The sequence below is a fragment of the Canis lupus genome, chromosome 5 (genome assembly GCF_003254725.2).
Source record: "Canis lupus dingo isolate Sandy chromosome 5, ASM325472v2, whole genome shotgun sequence".
In the NCBI taxonomy this organism is placed as follows: domain Eukaryota; kingdom Metazoa; phylum Chordata; class Mammalia; order Carnivora; family Canidae; genus Canis; species Canis lupus.
In genome coordinates this window covers 47,360,096-47,380,527 of record NC_064247.1, presented here as the reverse complement: position 1 = coordinate 47,380,527, position 20,432 = coordinate 47,360,096, and the positions used below count along the sequence as shown (strand labels likewise).

The following is a 20,432-nucleotide window of genomic DNA, read 5'->3' as shown; positions in this document are numbered from 1 at the left end:
GGATTATTTGTTCTAGTTCTATGAAAAATACTACTGATAGGGATTGTGTTCAATCTGCAGATTGCTTTGGGTAGTATGGACAATGTTAATTCTCCCAATTCATGATTATGGTATATATTCCCATTTATTTGTGTAATCTTCTGTTTCTTTTATCAAAGTCTTATAGTTTTCAGAGGACAGGTCTTTTACCTTCTTGGTTAGATTTATTCCTAGGTATTTTATACTTTTTGATGTAATTGTAAATAGGATTGTTTTCTCAATTTCTCTTTATGATAGTTTGTTGTTAGCACATAGAAACACAACAAATTTCTGGATATTAGTTTTGTATCCTGCAACTTTGCTGAATTCATTTATTAGTTCCAGTAGTTTTTCTGGTGAAGTCCTTAGGGTTTTCAACATACAATATCATATCATCTGCAAATAGTAACAGTTTTATTTTTTCCTTACCACGTGGATGCCTTTTATTTCTTTTTCCTGACTGCTGTGTCGGAGATTCCCAGTACTATGTTGAATAAAAGTGACAAGAGTGGGCAGTCTTGTCTAGTTCCTGATCCTAGAGGAAAAGCTTTCAGCTTTTCACCGTTTCAGCTATGATGTTAGCTGGGGGTTTGTCACATAGCCTTTATTTATGTTGAGGTATGTTCCCTCTATACCCACTTTGTTGAGAGTGTTTATCATAAATGGATATTGGATTTTGTCAAATGCTTTTTCTGCATCTATTGAGATGACTATATGATTTTTATCTTTCATTTTGCTAATGTGGTACATCACATTGATTTGTGGATATTAAACCATCCTTGCATTCCTGGAATGATCTCACTTAATCATGGTGTATGATCCTTTGGATTTATTGTTAAATTTGGTTTACTAATATTTTGTTGAGGATTTTTGCATCTATATTCATGAGGGATGTTGGCCTGGAGAGAGAGAGAGAGAGAGAGACTCTCTCTTTGGCATTGGTATCAGGGTAATGCTGGTCTTGTAGAATGAATTGGGAAGTGTTCCTTTTCTATTTTTTTTGGAATAGTTTGAGAAGGATAGGTATTAACTCTTTAAGTGTTTGGTAGAGGGGCACTGAGTGGCTCAGTCAGTTAAGCATCTGACTTGATTTGAGCTCAGGTCATGATCTCAGGGTCATGGGATTGAACCCTGCACTGGGCTCCACGCTTGGTGTGGAGTCTGCATGAGATTCTCTCCTTCTTCTCTCTGCCCTCCCCCCCAATCAATCAACCCCCCCATCAATCATATTCATATAGATATATATAATTCATATATATATATATAATCATATTATATATAATATGATTATATATATCTCTTAAAAAAATGTTTGGTAGAATTCACCTTTGAGGCCATCTGGTCCTGGACTTGTTTGCTGGCAGTTTGCTGATTATTGATTCAATTTCATTACCAGTAACTGGTCTGGTCAGTTTTTCTATTTCTTCTTAATTTAATGTTGGAAGACTGTATGTTTCTAGGAATTTATCTATTTCTTGTAGGTTGTCCAATTTGTTGCCATATACTTGTTTGTAGTAGTTCCTTGTAATCCTTTGTATTTCTGTGGTGTCAGTTGTAACTTTTCTTTGAGTTTTGATTTTGAGTCCTCCATAGTTTTGTTGACTTTTTCTTTTCCTTCTTTCCTTCCTTTCTTCTACTTTCCTTCCTTCTTCCATCTCTATTTATTTTCACTTTCTGATATTTAATATTTCCTTCCCTCTGCTAACTTTGGGCTTTATTTTTACTTCTTTTCTTGTTCCTTTAGTTGTAAGGTTAGATTATTTCAGATTTTTCTTATTTTTTGAGGTAGGCCTGTATTACTGTAAACTTCCGTCATAGAACTGCTTTGCTGTGACCCATAGATTTTGAAACATCATACTTCCATGCTCATTTATGTTTTCAGACACTTTTTATTTCCTCTTTGCTTTCTTCATTGACTTATTGGTTGCTTCGTAGTATGTTGGTTAGTCTCTACATGTTTGTATTTTTTCCAGTTTTTTTCCTTGTAATTGATTTCTAGTTTAAAAGCACTGTGGTTGGAAAAGATGGTTATGATTTCAATCTTAAATTTATTGAGACTTGTTTTGTGGCCTAACATGATCTGTCCTGGAGCATGTTCCATGGGCACTTGAAAATAATGTGTATTCTGCTATTTTTGGATGGAATGTTCTGTATTTATCTGGTAAGTCCATCTTGTCTCATGTGTTAGAGTCACTGTGTCCTTATGGATTTTTCTGTCAGTATCCATGATGCAAATGGGGTCTTAAAGTCACCTACTATTACTGTATTACTTTCATTTTCTCCCTTTTTGCCTATTAATACTTTCTTTATATATTTATGTGGTCTTAAGTTGGGTGCATAGGTATTTCCAACTTTATAGTCTCTTGTTGGATTGATCCCTTTTCATTATGTAATAAACCCTTCCTTCTTTGTCCCTTGTTACAGTCTTTGTTTTAAGGTCTGTTTTGCCTAAAAGAAGTAGTGCTACTACAGCTTTTTAAATGTTTTCAATTGCATTTGTATAGACTATCTTTTGTCATCTTTTTACTTTCAGTCTGTATGGGTCTTTTGGTCTGAAGTGATTCTCTTGTAGGTAACATATATATAGGTCTCTCTCTTTTTTTTTTAAATCCATTTACTCATCCTGTGTCTTTTAATTGGAGCATTTCTTGATCTCTTCCCTTATAATATGATGATTTTCTTTAGTGTTATGCTTGGATTCCTTTCTCTTTATTTGTGTATCTATTAGGTCTTGGTTTGTGGTTACCATAAGAATCATATACAACATCCATTGTATACACCAGTCTCTTTTAAGTTGATGGTCATATAAGTTCGAACACATTTTCATATTTTTTGTATAAAAATCTCAGAATACTTATTTTTGTTTATTTAAAATTTTATTCATTTATTTGAGAGAGACAGAGAGAGAATATGAGCTGGGGGGAGTAGCAGAGAGAGAAGGAGAAGTAGACTCCATGTCAAGCAGGGAGCCCAATGACTCTGAGATCATGACCTGAGCTGAAGGCAGATGCTTAACTGACTGAGTCACCAGGCACCCGCCTTTGAATATTTTTTTGGTGATACATTAAAAAAAAAAGTTTTATTTATTGCAGAGAGGCATTGTGTGTGTGTATACATGAGTGGAGGGGGGTGGGCAGGCAGAATGAGTATTTTTGTATCCCTTGGATAAATACCTAGTAGTGCAGTTGCTGGATCGTAGGGTAGTTCTGTTTTTAACTTTTTGAGGAAACTGCATACTGTCACATTCTAAAAGCACTACATTTTCATTCTCCCTTCTCTGTTTTCTGTATGTCATATTTTTATCTTTTTATTGTGTGTATCCATTATCTAATTATTGTAAATATAATCAATTTGACTACTTTTGTCATTTTTTTTTTAAAGATCTAATTGGCTTTATTCAATGATCCATGAATTGGGCAGCATTCCATCTAGCAAGTAGAAAGGTGCTACTCTTGTTTTCTAACCTTCATACTAACTTTACAAGTGGTTGATCCATATGTTTGCTTTTACCAGTGAGATTTTTCTTCTTTTATAAGTTTCTTACTTCTAGTTATTGGGGATCCCTGAGTGGCTCAGCGGTTTGGCGCCTGCCTTTGGCCCAGGGCATGATCCTGGAGTCCCGGGATCGAGTCCCGCGTTGGGCTCCCGGCATGGAGCCTGCTTCTCCCTCCTCCTGTGTCTCTGCCTCTCTCTCTCTGTGTCTATCATAAATAATAAATAAATAAATCTTAAAAAAATATTTTTTCTAACTTCTAGTTATGGCCTTTCCCACATTTCTTATAAATCTGGTTTAGAGTGATGAACTTTAACTTTTGTTTGCTTGGGAAACTCTTTACTTCTCCTTCAGTTCTGAATAATAATTTTCCCCAGTATTCTTGGTTGTACGTTTTTTTCCTTTCCTTTTTTTTTTTTTAAAGATTTATTTTATTTATTTTTATTCATGATAGACATAGAGAGAGAGAGAGGCAGAGACACAGGCAGAGGGAGAAGCAGGCTCCATGCCAGGAGCCTGATGTGGGACTTGATCCCAGGACTCCAGGATTGCACCCTGGGCCAAAGGCAGGCGCCAAACCACTGAGCCACCCAGGGATCCCCTTTTCCTTTCCATACTTTGAATATATCATGCCACTGTCTTCTGGCCTACAAAGTTTCTGCTGAAAAATCAGCCAATAGTTTTATGGTTGTTCCCTTGCATAATTAGTTGCTTTTCTCTTGCTCCTTTTAAGAGTCTTTAATTTTTAACATTTTCATTATGATGTGTCTTGGTGTGGATCTCTTTGGGTTCATATTGTTTGGGGCTCTCTGTACTTCTTGAACCTGGATGTCTGTTTCCTTTCCCAAGTTAGGGAGCTTCTCAGCTAATAATTCTTCAAATAAGTTTTCTGCCCCTTTCACTCTCTGCTCTCCTTCTGGGACCCCTGTAACATGAATGTTAGTATGGTTAGTGTTGTTCTTGAGGTCCCTTAAACTATCCTCATTAACATTTTTTTTGCTTTTTAGGTTGGATAATTTCATTACCCTATCTTCCAGATCACTCATTCTTATGCATCTTCTAATCTGCTGTTGATTCTCTCTAGTGTATTTTTCATTCAGTTATTATATTCAGTGCTGATTTAAAAAATACATATCTTCTATTTCTGTTGAAGTTCTCACTGTGTCCATCCATTCTTCTGAATTTGGTGAGTAACTTTCAGACCATTACTTTGAACTTTTTTTCAGTAGTTTGCTTAGCTCCACTTTTAGTTTTTTCTGAGGTTTTGTCTTATTCTTTCATTTGGAACATATTCCTCTCTCCTCATTAATCCTGACTTTCTATTAGGTAGATCAGCTACATTTCCTGGTCTTAAAGGAGTGGCCTTATATAGGTGTTCTGTGGGGCCTAGACATGAAATCACTCCTGGTGACCCAAACCAGGCACTTTGAGGGTGTCTTCTGTGTAGACTGCATGCACACTCTTGTGGCTGGCTGAGACTGCCTTGGGTGCACTTGCGGGCAGGGCTTGACCCAATGTGGCTTCCTGCAAGGCCTGGCCACTACTCTTATGGGCTTGTAGGTGAGCAGGACTATCCTTCCGTTGTGGGACAGGAGCTGCTTTGGAGGGATGCCAGTCAGGGCAGGCAGGTTGGCGGGGTGGGTCTGCAAAGGAATGCCAGGGCAGGGTGAATGGTGCTAGCAAGATAGATGTTGAGTGTCAGAACTGGTAGCCACCAATGTTGGCCTAGGTAGCCTCCTAGGCCTCCTAGCCTCCAAGAAAAATGGCACTTACCAATGCTTCCATTTCCAGAGAAATTTCCTACAGATTCTTTCCCCTCTAGCACTTGCCCTAAAATTAGTCAGTAAATCTTCATGTATAACCCAGGCACTTTTCAAACTGCTGCCTCTGGATCTTAGAATGAGTTTGTGCATGGACCCTTTAAGAGCAGTCTTGATTTCCTATAGCCTTCTGGCTCTCCTGAAGTTAAGCCCCACTGATTTTCAAAGCTAGATGCATGGAGGCTTGTCTCTCTGGTACAGGTCCCCAGGGTGGGTGGTGCCTAATGTAGGGCTTGAACCCCTCACTCCTTGAGGACCTCTGCACTTGTGATATCCTTCCATTTGTGGGTTGCCATATTGGGGTTGTGGATCCCGACCAGACTGTGTCTCTGCCCCTACTACCCTTCTTGATATGGTCTTTTTTTTCATGTCTTTAGCCATGGAAAAGCTGTTTTTCCAGTCTTCAGGCTATTCTCAGAGAGAGCTGCTCTATATGTATATATAGCCTTGGTGTATCTGTGGGAGGAGATGAGCTCAGGGTCCTCCTACCATCTTAAGTTCTTCCTACTAGCTCTTCCCTTATTTTAAGTCAACAATCCAGATATTGACTTCATTCAAGAGTAAAACATAAAATCCTGCAGAGAATTCTCTTCCAATTAAATTATTGGAAATTAATTATAAATGTTTTATGTATTTCATACTAATATAAATTAGAAGGAATTAGGAATTCATGGGTTTAAAAGTTATTTTATAAGTAGGAAAGGTAAAATTAGAAATCTCATGGGCAAAAACAGCATAGTACACTGACACAGATTTTAAAAACATGAATTAAAAAAGCCAATTAAAAAGGCTTGTGGGCTGGGATGTTTTAAAATTTGATGTAGGCATGGGAAGAAAGTAAATACTGACCAATACCAGGAAGTGGATATGGGCTGCCGTGCTGCACCACTTCAAGGGACATTATCTTTGGTGTATGTTATGTGAATGGCACTACCTAGAGTTATGCAATATGGCATCTGTGTAGCTAATATTTACATACTACTTGCTGTTTACTTAGCACAATTGTGATCAATTTGCTTGTATTTTAATGAATCTAAGGTGGGGAATTAGATCTGGGATTAAGGTAAAAGAATCCACCTCACACTTCTGTTCTCTTAACATACTTTCAGGGCACCTGGCAGGTTCCGTCAAGGGAGCATGTCACTCTTGATCTTGTTGTTGTGGGTTTGAGCCCCACACTGGGAATAGAGAAAAATAAAGTCTTAAAAAATACATATATTACCTTCAATTGTCTACATTCCCTTCTATTTTGTGTTCATGTTTACATTAATAAGCATGTACAATATGTTGAATTTTGAGTCTTGTTTTTAAAATTTAATTGTGTCTGGGGCATCTGGGTGGCACAGCTGGTTAACCATCCAACTCTTGGTTTCAGCTCAGGTCATAATCTCAGGGTCATGAATTAGAGCCCTGCACTCGACTATGCGTTCAGCATGGAGTCTGCTTAAGATTCTCCTTCCCTTTCTGCCCCTCCCCACAAAGTGTGCTCTCTCTCTCTCAAAATAAATAAATAAATCTTTAAAAAATTTGTGTTTGATGAAGAGTGCCATCACTTATTCAGTTTTTTTATATTTTGGTTTGTATATTGACATTGAAGCCTCTGATTTGCATGGTAATCTTTTTTTTTGTCTTGTGACTGGTTCTTAAAATTGATCCATTGTGCTTTGCCAGTTTCATGCCTGTATTTAGAGAGACTCTTATTTTTTTATATTTCATCCTATAAATACTTAAAATAGTTGAATCTCAAGGAATTGAACAATAGATGTTTCCAAACAATGTTTTAAGGAAGGTTCTAAGAGAATATAAAACATGAAAACATTAAAAACATTGCAAAATGATTTCTAATCATATAGGCTTGACGTGATCTTGGATGATATAGTCTCAGCATTTCATAGATGCACTTTATTTTTATTCTCTTATAATCATATAGTTGACTGACAAAGTCAAGTGAACATTTCATTGAGGCTAATAATTTAAAAAATTTTTTATTTTTAATTAAAAAAACTTCACTTATTTATTTGAGAGAGAGAGAGAGAGAGAGAGAGAGAGAGAGCGTGCACACAAGCCGGGAGGTGGGGAAGAAGTAGATGGGGAGGGAGAAGCAGATTCCCCACTGAATAGGGAGCTGGATGTGGGGCTTGATCTCAGGACCCTGGGATCATGACCTGAACTGAAAGCAGACACTCAACCACTCAGCCACCTGGGCACCCTAAGGCTAGTAATTTTTTTAAAGATTTATTAATTTTAGAGAAAGAGAGCATGTGAGTAGGGGGAAAAGTAGAGGGAGAGAGAGTGTGTGTGTCCTCAAGCAGACTCCCCATTGAGCACCAAGCCTGACATGTGGCTCATTCCAGGACACTGAGATCATGACCTGAGCTGAAATCCAGAGTCAGCTGCCTAACTAACTGAGCCACCTAAGTACCCTGAAGCTAATAATTATATCTATCTTTATATTAATTATATCAAATTAAGGGGCAAGACCTATATTTCTTACCAGGACTTTTAGCACTTTCATTTTCCTGTTTTCCTGTCATGTTTACAAAATGAGGGTAAGTGAAATATAAAATCCAATACTGTATAAACTGCTACACAAAGATTGGGCCATTAGCTGGCAGGCAGCATCAGCTCAGAGCTGAACGTGCTTCTTTGTTGGTTCATGTTTAAAAGTTCAAATTTTATAATATTTAAGGTGATTTAGGGGAATCAGATTACATAGGAAAATCTAATGTCTGACTATTATCCTAGTGGATGTGAAGTGGTATCTCATGGATTTTTTTTAAAGTAATACCTCTATTAAGATATAATTCACCCATATAAAGTATACAGTTCAGTGGTTTTTAATATATTCACTGAGTTGTGAATGATTACTACTATCAAAGTCCAGGATATTTTCATTATTCTAAAAAGAAACCCTGTACCCACTAATTAATTCTGTTTGTATGGATTTGCCTATTAATTTCATATTAATGGACTCATAAAGATGTGGCCTTTGTGTCTGACTCCTTTCACTTAAGCATACTACTTTCAAAAACTAGTGGCACTTCATTCTTTTTTTGTGGCTGAATAATATTCCATTTGATGGATATAGCATATTTTGTTTATTTATTAGGTGATGGACATTGGTTGTTCCTGCTTTTGGGCTATTGTGTATAATGCTATGAACATCTGTGTACACAAATTTGTGTGGATACTTGTTTTCATTTCATTTCTACTGTGTATATGCTGAGGAGTGTGATTCCTGGTTAAGTGGTAGCTCTGTTTAGCTATTTAAGGAACTGCCAAACTGTTTTCCTATGTGCTATACCATTTTACAATCCTACCAGCATTGTATGAAGGTTCCACTTTTTCTACTTCCTCAACAACACCTCTGTTATTGTCTGGCTTTTTCATTTTAGCCATCTACTGTGTATAAAGTGGTATTTTACTGTGGTTTTGATTTGCATTTTCCCAGTGACTAATTATGTTGAGTATCTTTTCATGTGCTTATTGGCCATTTGTATATTTTCTTTGGAGAAGTGTATATTGAAATTCTTCGCTCATTTTAAATTGGGCTATTTGTCTTTATATTATTGAGTTGTAAGAGTTCTTTGCATATTCTGCACAGAAGTCCTTTATCAGATATATGACTTCCAAACATTTCCTCCCATTCTGTTCACTTTCTTAATGGTGTCCTTTGAGACACAAATTTTTTAAAAGGTTTTTTAAAAAATTTATTTATTCATGAGAGACACAGAGAGAGAGAGAGAGAGAGACAGAGACAGAGACAGAGACAGAGGGAGAAGGAGGCTCCACACAGGAAGCCCAACATGGGACTCGATCCCGGGACTCCAGGATCACGCCCTGGGTTGAAGGCAGCACTAAACTGCTGAGCCACCCGGGGTGCCCGACACAAATGGTTTTAATTTTGATACAGTCCAATTTATCTATTTTCTATTTTCTTTGGTTGTTTGTATTATGTTAAGAAACCATTACTTAACCCAAGGTTACAAAGATTTATACTTACACTTTCCTCTAAGAGTTTTACAGTTTTAGGTCTTACATTTGTTTTGTTTTTACTCATTTTGAGTTGATTTTTGTATAAGGTGTGAGATAAGTGTCCATATTCCTTCTTTGGCATGTGGATATCCAGTTGTTCCAGCACTATTTGTTGCAAAGACTAATCCTTCCCCATTGAATGGTCTTGGCATTCTTGCTGAAATCAAGTGACCATAAAAATGTAAGTATTTATTTCTGGACTCCAAGTTCTATTCCATTTATCTGTATATCTATCCTTATGCCAGTACTACACTATCTTGATTACTATAGCTTTGAAGTAAAATTTGAAATTGGGAAGTGTAAGTCTTCCAGCTTTCTTCTTTTCAAGATAATCTTGGAAATTCTGAATTCCTTATATTTTCATCCAAATTTTAGGATCAGCTTGTTAATTTCTAAAATTTTTGTTCATTTTTCTCAGTTTCTGTTTTTACAACGTAAAGTGTTATTAAATTTTAACATAGTATAAAATTGGCTCAAACACCAAAGATACATGTTTGGAAAGGAATAAATCATGTAAAACACCCGGGGTACCTGGGTGGTCAGTTGGTTAAGTATCTCACTTCAGCTTAGGTCATGGTCTCAAGGTCCTGGGATTGAGCTCTGCAATCAGGCTCTGCACTTAGTGGGGAGTCTGCTTGTCCCTCTCTCCCTCTGCCCCTTCTCCTCATGCTCTCTCTGTCTCTCTCTCTCAAAAAAACAAACAACCAAACAAACAAAAAAACAAAAACAAAAAACAAAAAAACAAAACCTTAAAAAAAAAAAACACATGTAAAACACAGGTCTTATATAATTATAGTAGATAATGTTATATCCATCTGTAGCCACAACAAATGCTTCAAAAGACTACCCATATTCACTTAAAACTATTAGTTTGGAAAAAATGATAAATCCTTGTATTTAGAAAAAAGCATATTTAATTTCCCTGTCAAGCTTCAGTGTTATACAGTGGAGATGGCATTAGTAAACTGGTTAAACTGTAGAGTCAGACTGGCTCTGCCCAAATTGTGACTTTAGCACTTACTAGCCTTGAGCATGCTACTTAATCTCACCTATGTAATATGGATAATAGTAACTATTACATTGGGCTATTGGGAGAATTAAGTGAGGAAACATGTAAAAACACTAAGAAAAAAATGCCTGGCCCATAGTGAATACTCAGCAAGGAATAGCCTTTAAAACTGTTGTCAAGGGCAGCCTGGGTGGTTTAGCTCAGTGGTTTAGCGCCGCCTTCAGCCCAGGGCCTGCCTGATCCTGGAGACCTGGGATCGAGTTCCACGTCGGGCTCCCTGCATGGAGTCTGTTTCTCCCTCTGCCTCTCTCCCTCTGTGTGTGTATCTCTCATGAATAAATGAAAACCTTTAAAAAAAATAAAACTGTTGTCAAGATTTCATTCATGTCTGCCTTAAGATCTGAAAAGGCTTTAAGAGTATTTTTTGTGTGTGAAGTGGCACTGGAGAACAACTTAGGAAAAAAAAAAAAACCAACGAATCCCCTAAAACCTCTTAATTCTATTCCAATATTGAATGTCTGTAGGTTCTATAGAATACATTGAGATAAAGTGACACTTCTGTCAGGGAACTTAGAAATTTACTTAAAGGTGGGGAAGATACATTAAAAACTCACACTTGGCAGGGGAAGTGAAGACTTAGAAGGTCTACAAAATAAAATTATATTTGGTTTCAAGAAAGCTTACATCTGGTATGGGGTTAGGAAAGTCTTCATAGAGGATGGGGTGAACATGAACCTAAAAGTCTGGTATGATTTATGTAAAAGCAGGGACAAGGTAAGCATTTGGGCTAATAAAGAAACAGCACAAAGACCCACAGAGAGGATCCATGGGCATGTTTTCTAAATGAAAGGGGGGGGGGGATCAAGGTAAAGGGCCATACCTCTAGGGTGCATTTGAAGCACATGTGGCTGATTGTGGTTGTTCTACTGCCTAGCAAGCTGATATTTAGTAAGGGGATGATGATAAACATCCTGTGATATTTACAGAAAAATGAGTGATAAGAATGAAATGTTTATTGAAGGCCTGTGACTGAGGGCCTTGAGTATCAGGCTGAAATTTATACGTATGTAGGTAGATGCCTGGAAATGTACTATGAAGGAAGAAACAAAGGGTACAGGGAACCCCGGGTGGCTCAGTGGTTTAGCGCCATCTTCAGCCCAGGTCCTGATCCTGGAGACCCCGGGTCAAGTCCCACATCGGGCTCCCTGCATGGAGCCTGCTTCTCCCTCTGCCTGTGTCTCTGCCTCTCTCTCTTTCTCTGTGTCTCTCATGAATAAATAAAATCTTAAAAAAAGATAAAAGGTACAGAAGTCAGAACTGTGATTAAAATGTGAAGATTTAAAATTGGAAGATGATTTCTCAAGCCCTTACCCCTAAAGTCTGTTTTAACTAGACATAATTCTATAGAGTCTATGAATGAAGTTAGTGTATTTCAATGGGGCTAAAGATCAGTAGGTTATTTAATGTATAGGTTCTTAATGAAACCAGAAAAAGAACTGAAGCATCTATGGACTTGGATGCAAAAAAAATTACATCTTTATTTTCATTAACATCTAACTGAAACACAGTATTTCTCTTTCACTAAGAATGTAGGCAACAAAGTACAGTTGTATTAGCAGTACCTGGGATTTTGTCACTAACAAATCATAAATACTTTCAAATCATAATGTAGTTATTTTGAAATATTTATACTGTTTTGAAATTGTGGCAAGACTTGCTGCTAGGACTTATGAATGAAGCAAATACATTACAATATGTCACAAATTAAAAATATTTTAATAACCATTCCCCTTGTAGCCATTGAATTTCATTTATATTTAAAAATATGGGGACGCCTGGGTGGCTCAGCAGTTAAGCATCTGCCTTTGGCTCAGGGCGTGATCCTGGAACCCCAGGATCGAGTCCCACATCAGGCTCCCTGCATGGAGCCTGCTTCTCCCTCTGCTTCTGTCTCTGCCTCTCTCTCTCTGTGTTTCTCATGAATAAATAAATAAAATCTTAAAAAAAAATTTTTTTGAGAATGAGCCCACTGACTTTACCAGATTACCAGAGGATTTAGAGTGAGAAAAGTGGGGGACATGGAATGATAGAAGGTCAAGAGAATATTAGTCAAGACAAAAGTTCAGGCTGCTGTCCAGAGTTGGAGCATTTTGAGTGTCAAAAGTAGATGGTGGGAACATCACTAGGAGAAGGGGTGAATGAGGATAGAGCCAGCACCTGGAAGTGGGAATGCAAAGCTACTCCTCTGGACCACACAGGTTTAAATGGAAGGAGTCTCTGCTGGTGAGTTTAGGAATTCTTTAGTATTGTCAGGAAAAATAAGTTTAAATTGATGTGAAGAGAGAGAGGATTGATGATTGCAATAATGATAATGGCAACAATGGTCATTTTGGGAGCACTTACTAAGTATTTTATAAAATACTTAGTATATTTAGTTTAATCTTCACGAAAATCCTGGGAAATGAGGTATTTTTACTGTTTCCATTTTAGAGATGAAGTAACTGAGGGTCAGATATGGTAATGTAACTTGCCAAGTTAGTGCAATTAGTAATTTGCAGATCTGGGATTTAAGCCTCTCCTGATTCAAAAGTCTGTTCTAGTTTTCCCTTCATCATATTGAGGGAGAGGTTCCAAAGGACAGAGAAGAAGGCACAAGCGAAAACAGAGTGGAGTAGGATTGAACTGCATGGGGGTGAAAACAGGGCAGCTGTGGGAGGGAAGTCTTTGACCTGGGATTAACTGGGATTAAAGACAGTCAGTTTGGTTAGTAGACTGAACAGGCTGAAGAGATGAGCTAGCACTTGACAGATTTGCTTATATTTCACTGGCATTGAGAATCAGGTTCCCATTGTTTCAGAAACTGTGAGATAGATGGGAAGTTTATGTAAGATGCTCCCTTTTTTTTCTTCCCTCTGCATAGTACATCCTGCCCACCCTGAGGTGAAAAGTCTGATCTTAGTACCCTTATGAGGCAACATTTTGAGCCTTGTCTTCTTTCCCTGGCTTTCAGACCCCAATTTTCCAGAGACTGCAATTGAGAAAGAACCTTTTGTTACTGTACGATAGGAAGAAAACTCCCAGTGGTATTAAGCAGACTGAGGACTTTGCAAAATATAGCAAGTTCATGTCTGCTAATATGTTAAGTTATTTGGCCTCCCTAGTTTAAGTAGTGATTTGTTGTTTTCATGCTAATACAAATTCTTGTATTAATAGGAGCATGGCCTCGGTTTCTTCATCCGCCTGGGAAAAAATTACTTGTTTGATGGTAAACAAAGAACAGAAGAATTGATTCACTGTCCTCATTTTAAAAAAAGATGGTATGAAGCAATAGTGGAATAATTTTAATTGTAACCCTCTAACACTTGCGATCAGTAAGATCATTTGTGTTCTGTTTTTAGGAAATGGAGTATTAAAGAGGACATAGTGCATTAGAAATGCAAAACATGACCGCATGTTCTCAGGATTTTGTCAGTGTTACATGAAAGAGCACTTGTACTGGGATGCTCAGCTCTGAGGGTATTCTCTGTTCAGTGTGTATTTACAGAGATGTATGAATATTTGATTAATGAGTCATGGTCTCTGGAGAAATTTAATAACTGTGTTGCTGTACAAAGCCAGGCCCTTAACTGTTAACACAGCTGCCAATAGTGTCATTGACACTGCAACCCTTTCTGAATCTAATATATTCTGTGGAGTAAATTCCTTGGTCAAAAAGAGATCTGTAAGAGACATTATTCAGTTATCTGTTTTGAACTTTACTCAATTTGCAGGCTCTGATTTGTAAAGATTTTTCCAATGAAAACAAGCAGTGATATGGAAACTTAAAAATGACCTTTTTTAAAATGATTACTTTTCCCAGAAATTAGTTGAAAAATCATTGATAAATAAAAAGCAGTTGATTATCCTCTTCAAGATTATCTGTTAGGAATTCAGTAATCATTTTTGTCTTGCTTATCATAGAAGAAATATCCGCAAAAGTAGAAATATGGAATATGTTTGTGATTTAGATATAGATCTCACATCTATTTGAATGCTATGAACGAAATTCATTATTAAACATAATTTAATGCTTTTTCAGGAATTCTGAAGGCTAATTTATCCCTTCTTTGTCTATTTTTTGTTGTTGTTTTTAATGTCTATGGAGAAATCAATTCTAACTTTCAAAGTTAGGTAGGTATTTTAGTAATGTTAACTCATTTAACTGCTTGAGTAACAGGGAGAAATGTCAAAAAAAGATAAATTTAGTGCAGGAGCTTTTGCTGGAAGCTGTAACTGCAGGTTAGAATTATCCATGCTATGCAGAATTTCCTGCAACACTTCTCCTTGGGGCCACAATGCATTACAGCAGACGTATAATGAAGCTGCTATAAAATCTCTGGTAATTAAGGGGGATTTGACAGTAATTGCAACAGTGAATCAACTTAATTATTACCTGCTTCAAAGAGAGCTAACCTGATGTTATAATCTAACCTTTTCTACTTTTAAAATGGGAGATTAAACAAGTATATGTAACATTTAAGAATTAAATCTGTTGAGATAGAATTATATTAATATACTTCTAATATACATTTTATGCACATGTACACATCAACTTCTCAAGACGAACTAGCATTAGGCTCTCTGTGATCCATTAAAGTTATTTGGTATGCTCTGGAAATTGAACTAAACCCACATCTCTGATTCAAGTCAGCTTCTCCTCAAGCCACAGACCTTGACTGTGGTTTACCTGACTTCCACAATATAAAAGAAGGATACTTCCTTAATATTAGCATGTAAAGAAGAGACACTAAAACAATTATTTACATTTAGATAAAGTCTTAGGATCTTAAATCCCATCAAAAGCTACAAACAAGCTGTTAAGATGAAGGTTTAGAATCATCTGAGAGCTCTTGTATAACTTGGAATATCCAACCCTGGATACAAAGAACAAGACACCCAAGTTTCAACAGAGTTCTATGGTAATGCTTCTTATAAACTATATCCTCCCATTTCCCATTGCTTGCTATCTTCCTTCTCTCACAGAAGTAGGAGTAGAGAAAGACAAAAGTAGTCACTGTAGTTTTGATATGAGTTCATGTCATAAACCATCTATAATCAGGTACCTACAACATTTAATACTAGTTTCCATATTTATAGTTTGGCCTCTGGCATGTTCCCCTCTCTCTTCTGCTTTTAAGTGTATTCATTGGCCTTAACTTTATGAATAGCCATATTAACTTCTGTAATTATAGAAATATCGGAGTGTAGTTTTATCTTGGAATGTGAATCTTTCTGTATGGTTTTGTGTTTGCCGTATGTAGAGACCCAATAAACTGGTCATTTCACAGGGGATGATTGGTTAGGCAGTTTTGGGATGGGACAATCTCATCCTCTACCAATGTTTGCCACACTGAAAGTATGCTCCTATGAATGTGAACCAGGATTGGTTCTCCATCTAAGGCAGCAGGACCCCTGGGCAGACTTTGATCATTGATCTTTATAAGATTTATACGATTTGTTGCAAATTCAGCCTGAATTCCCTGAAGAAAGACTGAGATCACACACTATATATACCTTGTTTTCTAATGTTGCTTCATACCACTAACCAAATTCTCTCTCAATATAGGAGACAAATAAGTATGATCAATAATTGAACAATGATTAGGAAATTAAGCAATTTGAGTTTTAATTTCAATCTGATCACTGACCTGGAGCAATCTGTCTAGAACCTCTCTGTTTTATTCCTCTATCAGACTGAATTACAACTATTCCACAGGGATCCCCTAAGACCCAATTTACTTGTTTGTTAGAAAACTTTCACCAAAGCAGAAGCTCACCAAAAATAGTGGCCTTTTGTAAAGGTAGTTAGAACAACTTCCAAAAGTACCTATTTTCTGATCAGGGATTCTCCTATTCTGTGTGAGTCATGCTTGTCTTTGGTTCATGCTCATAATTTTTAATTTACCAGGGATCAGTTATCTATGTAGGGTTTCTCCCTCTGATTTTTGTCTTTTAGATGGCTCAAATTAAAGGGCATGAAATTCAAACCATGTGACGCGTGATAAACAATGTAGCAAAACCACAGAACAAAGTTGGAGCTGTTGGCCAGAGTAATAATGTTTTACTTACACAACTTTTCTGTGCACTTGAGGTAGAAAGGTGAAAAAAACAAGCAAGGTTTCTGCTCTCATGGAGCTCACATTTAATTGTAACTTATACTTACTGAGTGCTTACTATTCTAGGCATTTTATATGCATTATCTCATTTTATGCCATAAACAGAAATCTGTGCCTTATAGGGGAGAAACTTGAGATTCAGAGATTAATCAAATTGCCTAAGGCTACCCAGCTGGTAAATGATTCATTCAGGATTCCACCCCACATCTATTTGATTCCATATATGGTTGAAACCACTAAATTTTGGAATTGTCTGTGGAATTAATGAACCATATTGTTCCTTTCCTAGATATTTATAAATGAAAACTGACTTTACCATACCAAATATTTACCATATTTTACTAGACTAATGCAACAAGGTAGCAAGCCTTAAGTTTTACTTTTGCTTGTTTTTCAGATAGACTTGTAGTCAAATTCTGCTTCTGACTAAACCCAGAATTTAGTAAGTTTTCATGCATACCCTCTGAAATACAGCAGAATTTTCAGGGGATCCCTGGGTGGTTCAGCTGGTTTAGCGCCTGCCTTCGGCCCAGGGCATGATCCTGGAGTCCTGGGATCGAGTCCCATGTCGGGCTCCTTGAATGGAGCCTGCTTCTCCTTCTGCCTGTGTCTCTGCATCTCTCTGTGTGTGTCTCTCATGAAAAAAATAAATAAATAAAAATGTTAAAAACAAACAAACAAACCCAAAACCCAGAATTTTCAGTGTCAGCATTTTCCATGTCAGAAATAAGAACCAGGGAATTTTGAAGGTATTCTGTTCCATGTTAAAGCTAGTACCCTCTCTCAGTTCCTATCAGATCTTTTCCATAAGCAAAACATGTACTGATTTCTTATGAACTTTATGAAGAATGGGTATCCATTTAGAGACCTGCATGGTAAAGACAAATTGTCATACTTCTTTGTTCTTATATAATGATGGAGTAAAAAAAATTAGGATTATGCTTTCTGAGAGAAAGTTAATTATACAATCACCTCAATTATTCAGGGGTAGAATATTAGATTAAGGATATATTCATTCCTGCCTTGGGCAATAGAGAAAGACTTTTTAGTTGACACTAACGTGATCACAATAAGGGATTAAAAGTGAGGTAGCATTACCTGAAAAATGGCATACATCTTTGAAAACTGGCAAAGTTTAAGGGATCTTAAAGAATATTTAGTCTATTATCTCCTTTTTAGAGATGAGGAAACTGAGGCCCAGAAAGAAAAAATTACTTGCCCAGTTACGCACCTATATATGACAGAGCTATGACTGGAATCCAGTTTCTTTTTGCTGAGAGAAAATTTATTTTAAAGAGCTACTGTTTGGCAACTATATTATAAATTGCAGAACATCTATTGATGTATTTTTAAAAGTCTACTCGTATTTAAAGTAAATTGCATCATTCCACTGACTTTCAAGACTAGAATCCTGAAAAGGTATGGAGTTCTTGTTACCAGAACTGCTTTTCCTTTGGTGTCCAATTTAAGCATTGATATAGCCTCCGGATATTGAATGAAGTTATAAAGAGAGAAAACCCAAAACTAATAGCAGAGGGAATCAGTCTGAGCTCCTTTTTAAAAAGAATTCTACCCCTGCTCCATTAATATTTTGACTTTTTTATTGTTATTGGGTCACTTCTGCAAGAGGCATAGGAAAATAGGGGTTGGTGTAACTTCAAAAGGAGGGTAGGATAGGAGAAAAAAAGAACAGATTTTTATTATAAAATCTCTGTTTTGGTTATCTCTTGCCATGTGACATATTGCCTGAAAATCCTCTTGGCTTAACCTAATAAGGATTTGTTATTTCTGAGGATTCTGTGGGCTAACTGAGCTCAGCTATGAGGTTCTTCTGTTCCACATGGTGAAGCTGCAGTCACTCGGGCAGCTGCTTTCAGCTGGGAGTTTGCCCAGGTCTGGAACACCCAGGATGGTCTCTTCTTTTCCAAGACCACTCTCTAAGTAACCACTCAACATCTGGTAGTCTAACCTGAATTTTTTACAGCATGGCAGCTGACTCCTAAGAGTACAAAAACAGTAGCTTCCAGACCTCCTCAAGGGCTTGGCCTGGGATCTTGCACGGCATCACATCTGCTAAATGCTATTGAACCACTCATGAAACCTAGGTTCGCGGTCAAGGAAACATACTGCACTTACTGATGGAAGAAATGGCAAAGAATTTTGTGGCCATCTTTAATTCACTACAATCTTAATCTTTTAGAATCTCAATTTTTGTTTATCACCCAATCTTATATCTTAACTTTCTTACCACTTTAATATCTACATCAAATATTCAACAAAGCCAGTATTTCCTTAGCCTATGCAATAACCTGTATCTTTCCTCAGCTTCCCATAAAAAGCAGTTCACAGAGCTGCATGCCTCAGGAGAATACTAGCATTATGACTAATCTATGACTCCTAGATTTCAGAGATTACAAAAAGATCCCTAATTATCCTCATTAGAACTGAGGTGGGTTTTTCCAGCCCCTTTCTACTTTTCAGGGGTATAAAAACAAGGCCTCAAGTCCTAAGAAATTTATATTTTGGAATAAAAAGAAATATGAACATGTGAGAGTGAGCCAGAGAGAGAATTTTGGCTGGGCAGTTAGATGTGTAATTTGGTTCAGCAAGAAGACCCAATCCATTTTCCCGTTGGCTGCTTAATTCTAATTTCTCTAATAGAGTCTGAATTTAGAGAATCATCTTCTCTGACCAGGTACTCCTCTGCCAGAACAACAGAAAGTGCCAAACTGCTTCGGCAATGATGGCCAATCTGACATGGAGACATTGTAAAAATAGGAATGAGGGATCGGCTTTGATTTCCCTAAACTTTATTTTTTAAATACTTACAAAGACACTATACACAGGCACTCAGGTCTGCTTTTCTGCTAAAAATGCAGTGATTGCAGAGCCAGCAGGGCCCTCCTACTAAAGCATTTAGACAATGGTGGGAATGGGCGTTATGGAGTGGATTACACTGTAAAGACAGCAATGTGATTTCAAATCCCCTTTTCCCTGAAGGCACCAGCAGAATCACCAAGAGGCAGCCTATTCCCCCTCAAATGAGATACAGCAGTTTATCATGTCAGACTACGCCACGGAGGGTTAAGGCTATAGGGCTTCTGGCTGTCAGGAGCAGGATTTCATCTTGGGGCCCCTCAGGCCATATGGAGGAAGCCTAAAAAAGTTCATTCTGCTTTTTCCATTGTCCACAATCTTGTTTCCTTTCTCCACACTGGTGTCCTCTTGACCAACTTTACAGTTCAAATTCAAATCATGTATACGAAATAAACATTCTAAGATTTTCCTCTTATCTGTTAAGAGGAGCTTCCCAATTGTATCCACATAAATTTAGAAAAAAAATAAAGGGATGGATTTTTATTTTAATTTATAAATTTTCATATACTTCCACAAACTTAGAGAACTATTCTTTAACATTCAGAATAATTCCGTTAAAAGAATTTGATATTATTTCCACCTAATAAGAGACATAATCGATGGAAGCAAGATCATGAGAGAAAAATATACATATGTAATTCTTTTATGTAGCTACAATATTAAGATTCTGTTCACAGCTCCTATTAGAGTTCATCACTACCTATCTCAGATTTTGCACACAGTAATTGTTTCATTGTAAAAATCTTTTGTGTCTATTTTCTGAATTGCTATGTTGTCTATAAATATTTAGTGATAATTCATGATTGGGTTGTATTTACCCCTGTAGTTATGTATTACAAATGAAACGACAGCATCTGCCGAAATTAAAAGTGGCCACATTTTCACTGGAGCTTAATTAAATGCCAAAATTTATCTACATTAACAACAAAGTAGTGAAATTTATTGATCAATTCACATGATATAAGTTGACAAATGGCTTAAGCAATTTCCATAATTTTCTACACGTGTTAAAATTTGTAATGAAA

At 36.9% G+C, this 20,432-nt stretch overlaps 1 long non-coding RNA gene across 1 annotated transcript in view; it reads right to left on the bottom strand.

Moving 5' to 3' along the window:
• Window positions 1–7,122: 7,122 nt before the first annotated feature.
• Window positions 7,123–20,432, bottom strand: part of LOC112647150 (uncharacterized) — a 62,027-nt gene continuing 48,717 nt past the window's right edge. Inside the window, exon 6 of the long non-coding RNA XR_003128127.3 lies at window positions 7,123–9,523. This is a non-coding gene — a long non-coding RNA (uncharacterized LOC112647150). The remainder of the gene's footprint in view (window positions 9,524–20,432) is intronic.